The sequence below is a fragment of the Gadus morhua genome, chromosome 5, assembly GCF_902167405.1.
Source record: "Gadus morhua chromosome 5, gadMor3.0, whole genome shotgun sequence".
Classification (NCBI taxonomy): domain Eukaryota; kingdom Metazoa; phylum Chordata; class Actinopteri; order Gadiformes; family Gadidae; genus Gadus; species Gadus morhua.
The window spans coordinates 9,432,702-9,440,835 of record NC_044052.1 but is presented as its reverse complement, the minus strand read 5'-3'; positions in this window follow the sequence as shown (position 1 = coordinate 9,440,835).

The following is an 8,134-nucleotide window of genomic DNA, read 5'->3' as shown; positions in this document are numbered from 1 at the left end:
CTCACAACAAAACGGTCGAGAAAACAATTTTTACAGGGCTCACAACTAAATGGTTGAGCAAACACATTTGTACAGAGACTATCAGAATCAAGAATACCACGAAGACAAAGTTCACCCAAGGGTACTTTCAATTTCAAAAGCAACACGGCCGAGTCGGCGTCTGATTTGCAGTCTTCTTTTTCTTTCAGTTCACGCTATTCCTGAAAAGCTTGCCCAACGTTTACTCGTGTCTGGCCTCTCTGTCGGTCAGTCTCCCTTTTCTCTTCTTCTGTTCCTCCGACATTGGGTTTCTCTGTCTCTTTTTAGTCGGCTGATCTATGATGAATATAACAATCCCTTAGTTACTTGTTTTTATATCGAGCCGGCTCCGTGTTTGGGGGTCTGTGCCGTAAAGCAATTCGTTACTGTAGTGACCCTTGCACAGAAGCATACGGCCGACATCTTTCTTTATTCTGGGTGGAAATAGTAACATAGTTACGCCATTAAATGCGTTTATGGAAACATTTTTAGCGAGAAATGTGCATTTTACTTTCATAATGTTCGCTCGGTGAATGTGAAGGATGTTCGGTTTGATAGTTATGACGAAGAGTGAACGCTCCGTTCACTTGCATGGACAGAGTCTCTGGTTGCTAAGCAACCTCAACGTCTTGGCGGACTATTTCTCTCCTGATCAACACTACGAATGCTGGAAACACACCAGACACACCATGTGAAGTTATTTAACCCGATTATCGTTATTTATGAGTCCTTAGCCCAAGTGAAGGAGTTCAAGTACCTCGGGGTCTTGTTCGCGAGTGAGGGTACTATGGAGCGTGAGATTGGCCGGAGAATCAGAGCAGCGGGGCAGTATTGCGTTCGCTTTACCGCACCGTTGTTACGAAAAGAGAGCTGAGCCGCAAGGCAAAGCTCTCGATCTACCGGTCGATCTTCGTTCCTATCCTCACCTATGGTCATGAGGGTTGGGTGATGACCGAAAGGACGAGATCGCGGGTAAAAGCGGCCGAGATGAGTTTTCTCAGAAGGGTGGCTGGCGTCGCGGGATAGGGTGAGAAGCTCAGTCATCCGCGAGGAACTCGGATTAGAGCCGCTGCTCCTTTACCTAGAAAGGAGTCAGCTGAGGTGGTTCGGGCATCTGGCAAGGATGCCCACTGGGCGCCTCCCTTTGGAGGTGTTTCAGGCAAGTCCATTGGGGAGGAGACCTCGGGGAAGACCCAGGACTAGGTGGAGAGATTATATCTCAACACTGGCCTGGGAACGCCCCGGGATCCCCCCGTCAGAGCTGGTCAATGTGGCCCGGGAAAGGGAAGTCTGGAGCCCCCTGCTTGAGCTGCTCCCCCCGCGACCCGACCCCGGATAAACGGATGACGATGAGATGAGATCGTTATTTATATCCGAGATTATTTAATCTAACCCGATCTAAACTCTATCATGCACCCAAACACGGCGGGGTTTGGGTTTCCTACCTCGGACTCTAGCGCAGCCGCAGGCGCGTTGAACCATTTTTGTGACACACAATGATCAAGCGTCAGGTTAGGCGCGTTACTCGCGTTATCCAACGCGAGTAACGCGGTTGGTGTGGCCGTACCATCATGATGAATCAACACAGTCTCACTCCGAGAACGTCAAATACCGACTGTTGGCAAAGGCCCTTTAGCGTCGGTGACTGACGGGAAAGGTACCCTTTTTATTCGGTCGGTGACGGTAAAGGTACCCTTCGGCGTCTTCTGCATACGGAATGGGGGGTGCCTCACTACGTCTCTAATAGACGATGTGAGCATCTTTCCTATTGGATAGTTTTTTAGGATATTCTTCTGTGAAAATGGCGGACATACTTTTTATCCTGGGTGGAAAATATGATATTTTAGAATAGTTACACCATTAAAAGTGTTTATGTAAACATTTTTAGCGAGAAATGTGCATTTTACTTTCATAATCGTCGTTCGGCGAATGTGAAGGATGTTTGGTTTGATAGATATGACGAAGAATATTTCATCGGGCGATAATGGCCGGCGTACAGGCATCCCGGGCTCACGAAAATAGGTGACACTGTCACGTTATTTAATCTATTGAAACGTGATCAGGTACACGTATTTTCTAAATGTTCGTGTCAAAAAGCAAAATTTTCAAACTCATGCATATCAATTGGAAGTATTTGTCGTGATTTGTCACTAAGCACGACTTCCATCTAAGGTTCTGTCCGGGAGCTTTCTCCCTATTGTCCCTTAAGGAGCTCCGTACAGAACATTTATTGTTAAAAATTGTCTGTGATAACTAAGAATATGACAGCTTTTCCAGTCTCACCAATATGCGCACAGATCGCACGGTTTGACACTTTCAAGATGCGTGCAGTAGCCTACATACGCCAAATGACCATTTCGTGTGCATACGATACGCAAAACCCAGCATTAACTACTGCGGAGGGCGGATACGTCCATTTCGCGTGCATATGATACGAAAAACCCAGCATTAACTGAATGGGAGATGCAATATTTTAGGACAGATTCACCATTTAACGTGTTTCTAATGACATTTCTAGCGAGAAATGTACTTTTCCCTTGAATAATCCTCAGTCAGTGAATGTGTATGATCTTTATTAATCTTTATTATCTGAATGGGAAATGCAGCTCACGTGTTTCCTGCTTTTGTGTTATTAAACCGTTACTTTATGTAACTTGTAATGATATCATCTTGTTAGAAACACGTACGTTTTCGTGAACACTGGATTACGTCGCATTTCAACATAAAATAGCGTGTTATACACACACACACACACACACACACACACACACACACACACACACACACACACACACACACACACACACACACACACTGCATTTCGCTGCCAAATAAATAAATACTAAGGCAGAATAAAGAATAAATTAATTCATTATCATTCAACTTCAACATGCGTTATTACAGTATAGTGGTGGAGGGATGACGTGTGTTGGCCAACCCGGAAGTGAGCGTCGCCCTGGGTTCCCTTGACAAAAAGCCAACGGGTTTTTCCATTTGATTTTGGATTATTGCAGAAAAATTAGCATCTTTGAAGCACCTCCTCAAAAACTGAAAATAAATAAAAATAACTGTGCTCCAAAGAAAGAAATGTAAACCAATGCATTCCGAATGGGAGTGTTTCTCCGATTTTTCCATGCTACACAGAACGAAATGTAAACCCATGCAAATAAAGACTTCATGGTCATAATCATTTAAATATCATTAATCTCCTGAGGGTGGTATTCTATTTTTTTCAACGGGGCTGAATCCAGTCACTTGACCGTCATGGTTGCTATGGTGGTTGCTATCCACCAGCCCCTCTAATCCTTACATGGCTCTAAAAACCACGCGGCAAATGAGCTGCCGTGATTTGTGTTGTTTTTGTCGTAAACTAGTGTCCGATGGTTAAAAAATAGACGGATATTCCAAGGTATCCTTAAAAGGCAGCTTGGATGTTTTTATTTTCTGCAGTTTAGACTTCTTCTATAACCTATTTTTGAAAGCAAAACACCAAGCTCATTGATTTAACGAGGCAGGGTTATTTGTTTTATTTATTAAATAAATATTTATGAGAGGTCATTCCTTCTCCTGAGTTTTCTTCCTATTTATGTCTAGTGTACAACCCTACTGTCCACAAGCATCACCCCCCCCTCCCCATATGGATTTGGAGAATTGTTGCCACGTCCCAGTGGTGGAGGTATCATATATATGAAAGAGGGCATTCAATTATACTACAATGATCAATTAGGAGGCCGAAGCCCTAAAGGAAGTGATGCAATAGGTGACTGGGTCGACGACATTTAAGTAAGCTTTACTTTGAGGTCTCTTATATATCAAAGGGGGTCTCAAAGGACGCATACGCTTCAACCTGTGGCTCCGGTCCTACAGGAAATGACTCAGCAAGTGCTCCATCTCGTTGCACCTGCACCCAGCGGCTCGCTTGCAAGATTTTGGCCTGAAGTTATTCCCAGACCTACACCGTAGCCATCCAACCTGCATATCTGAGAATCAGGCCTCTCTTTAATAATGACAAAATGTATGAGAGAAATACACATTAACTTTTGACTCATAAGCGGCGTGGTGCCGGCTCCTTTTGACCTTTTGACCCCAGACTTCTGGGGGAATAGCTGAATCAATTCATTAGTCAATCAAAAGCATGTAAATATCTTCCCGGTGACGTAAGAGGGAGAACAAGGTGTCCTTCAACATCTACGCTTCCAGGCGATTGCAACGGTGCCACACATGAGCATATTCGAACATGTTTAATGGTAGTAATTAGCTGTCCAAATTGGAGGCCTTAATCAATAATGAGCAGCTATTGATTTGCTTCCCGATAGAAATTTGTGACAAATGACATGTTATTTAGCCTCTACACGTTGAGTTGAGTCCAATGACACCAAGCATGACACTCTAGAAAATGGTAACATGTATTTTACATGGTACACCTAGGTCTAGGACATGATCTCGGTGTAGAAAGAGGGCGAGCTTGATCTCATTGGACTCAGCTTAACGTGTAGATGCTAAATAACATGTAATTTGTCAAAAATCTCCATCGGGAAGCAAATCTATAGCTGGTCATTATTGATAAAGGCCTCCAAAATCGACAGCTAATTACTACCCCGAAACATATTCAAATATGATCATGTGTGGCACTGTTGCAATCGCCTCGAAACGTAGATGTCAAAGGACACCTTGTTTGCTCCGTTACGTAACCGGGAAGATATTTTCATACTTCTAATGAATTGATTCATATTTTAAGGTTCTCGGAGTGAGACTTTAAGCGGCTGCAGCAGAAGTGTTGAGACGAAAGATGATATCAAGACATTTATAGAATATTCACATTCACATTATGATTCTTCGTCATAACATCCGACCAAACATCCTTTACAGTCACCAAGCGAGGATTATGAAAGTCCAGGCCCCCCCTTCCGGCACTCAAGGTCCGACTGGGCCAAGTTTAGGGCAGGAAGGGCCCCCCATTCCGGCCCTCGGGGTCCGACCGGGCCAAGTTTCGGTGCGGGGGTCCCAGTTAGGCCTTAGAATAAGGTATTCAAATTTCAGGGCGGTAGGACCTTCATATCTCAAAAACTGTTTTTCCACCACATTCTGAACCATTAGGTCTTGCAGGTAACACATCTGAGGGGCTTTGTCCTTTAGGCCGAAGCCCTAAAGGAAGTGATGCAATAGGTGACTGGGTCGACAACATTTAAGTATGCTTTACTTTGAGGTCTCATATATATCAAAGGGGGTCTCAAAGGACGCATACGCTTCAACCTGTGGCTCCAGCCCTACAGGAAATGACTCAGCAAGTGCTCCATCTCGTTGCACCTGCACCCAGCGGCTCACTTGCAAGATTTTGGCCTGAAGTTCTTCCCAGACCTACACCCTAGCCATCCAACACGCATATCTTAGAATCAGGCTTCTCTTTAATAATGACAAAAAGCTATTAGAGAAATACACATTCACTTTTTGTTACCTCATAAGCGGCGTGGTGCCGGCTCCTTTTGACCTTTTGACCCCAGACTTCAAAAACGTGGCCACAGGCCAGCTGTGACTACACACCTTAAGCCACAAATGTACACCTCCATCCCACAAAAAATGGGGACTAGAAACTAACCTCTGTCTTATGTACATTTACCGTACTGTGGGAGGTCACGCCCCTTTTCCGGCCTTTTCGAGATAGCTAGGGATGCTAAAATGTTTACACACATTTCCCGGGGCCCCGAGAACGACATATCCGAGATTTGGAGTTCTAGCCCTTAGAGAAAAAAAGTTTTCCCAAATGGACTGTCATTTGGACAAAGCCCCTCAGAAGTGTTACCTGCAAGACCTAATGGTTCAGAATGTGGTGGAAAAACAGTTTTTGAGATAGGAAGGTCCTACCGCCCTGAAATTTGAATACCTTATTCTAAGGTCTAACTGGGACCCCCGCACCGAAACTTGGCCCGGTCGGACCCCGAGGGCCGGAATGGGGGGCCCTTCCTGCCCTAAACTTGGCCCAGTCGGACCTTGAGTGCCGGAAGGGGGGGCCTGGACTTTCATAATCCTCGCTTGGTGACTGTAAAGGATGTTTGGTCGGATGTTATGACGAAGAATCATAATGTGAATGTGAATATTCTATAAATTACTTGATATCATCTTTCGTCTCAACACTTCTGCTGCAGCCGCTTAAAGTATCACTCCGAGAACCTTAAAATATGAATCAATTCATTAGAAGTATGAAAATATCTTCCCGGTTACGTAACGGGGCAAACAAGGTGTCCTTTGACATCTACGTTTCGAGGCGATTGCAACAGTGCCACACATGATCATATTTGAATATGTTTCGGGGTAGTAATTAGCTGTCGATTTTGGAGGCCTTTATCAATAATGACCAGCTATAGATTTGCTTCCCGATGGAGATTTTTGACAAATTACATGTTATTTAGCATCTACACGTTAAGCTGAGTCCAATGAGATCAAGCTCGCCCTCTTGCTACACCGAGATCATGTCCTAGACCTAGGTGTACCATGTAAAATACATGTTACCATTTTCTAGAGTGTCATGCTTGGTGTCATTGGACTCAACTCAACGTGTAGAGGCTAAATAACATGTCATTTGTCACAAATTTCTATCGGGAAGCAAATCAATAGCTGCTCATTATTGATTAAGGCCTCCAATTTGGACAGCTAATTACTACCATTAAACATGTTCGAATATGCTCATGTGTGGCACCGTTGCAATCGCCTGGAAGCGTAGATGTTGAAGGACACCTTGTTCTCCCTCTTACGTCACCGGGAAGATATTTACATGCTTTTGATTGACTAATGAATTGATTCAGCTATTCCCCCAGAAGTCTGGGGTCAAAAGGTCAAAAGGAGCCGGCACCACGCCGCTTATGAGTCAAAAGTTAATGTGTATTTCTCTCATACATTTTGTCATTATTAAAGAGAGGCCTGATTCTCAGATATGCAGGTTGGATGGCTACGGTGTAGGTCTGGGAATAACTTCAGGCCAAAATCTTGCAAGCGAGCCGCTGGGTGCAGGTGCAACGAGATGGAGCACTTGCTGAGTCATTTCCTGTAGGACCGGAGCCACAGGTTGAAGCGTATGCGTCCTTTGAGACCCCCTTTGATATATAAGAGACCTCAAAGTAAAGCTTACTTAAATGTCGTCGACCCAGTCACCTATTGCATCACTTCCTTTAGGGCTTCGGCCTCCTAATTGATCATTGTAGTATAATTGAATGCCCTCTTTCATATATATGATACCTCCACCACTGGGACGTGGCAACAATTCTCCAAATCCATATGGGGAGGGGGGGGTGATGCTTGTGGACAGTAGGGTTGTACACTAGACATAAATAGGAAGAAAACTCAGGAGAAGGAATGACCTCTCATAAATATTTATTTAATAAATAAAACAAATAACCCTGCCTCGTTAAATCAATGAGCTTGGTGTTTTGCTTTCAAAAATAGGTTATAGAAGAAGTCTAAACTGCAGAAAATAAAAACATCCAAGCTGCCTTTTAAGGATACCTTGGAATATCCGTCTATTTTTTAACCATCGGACACTAGTTTACGACAAAAACAACACAAATCACGGCAGCTCATTTGCCGCGTGGTTTTTAGAGCCATGTAAGGATTAGAGGGGCTGGTGGATAGCAACCACCATAGCAACCATGACGGTCAAGTGACTGGATTCAGCCCCGTTGAAAAAAATAGAATACCACCCTCAGGAGATTAATGATATTTAAATGATTATAACCATGAAGTCTTTATTTGCATGGGTTTACATTTCGTTCTGTGTAGCATGGAAAAATCGGAGAAACACTCCCATTCGGAATGCATTGGTTTACATTTCTTTCTTTGGAGCACAGTTATTTTTATTTATTTTCAGTTTTTGAGGAGGTGCTTCAAAGATGCTAATTTTTCTGCAATAATCCAAAATCAAATGGAAAAACCCGTTGGCTTTTTGTCAAGGGAACACAGGGCGACGCTCACTTCCGGGTTGGCCAACACACGTCATCCCTCCACCACTATACTGTAATAACGCATGTTGAAGTTGAATGATAATGAATTAATTTATTCTTTATTCTGCCTTAGTATTTATATATTTGGCAGCGAAATGCAGTGTGTGTGTGTGTGTGTGTGTGTG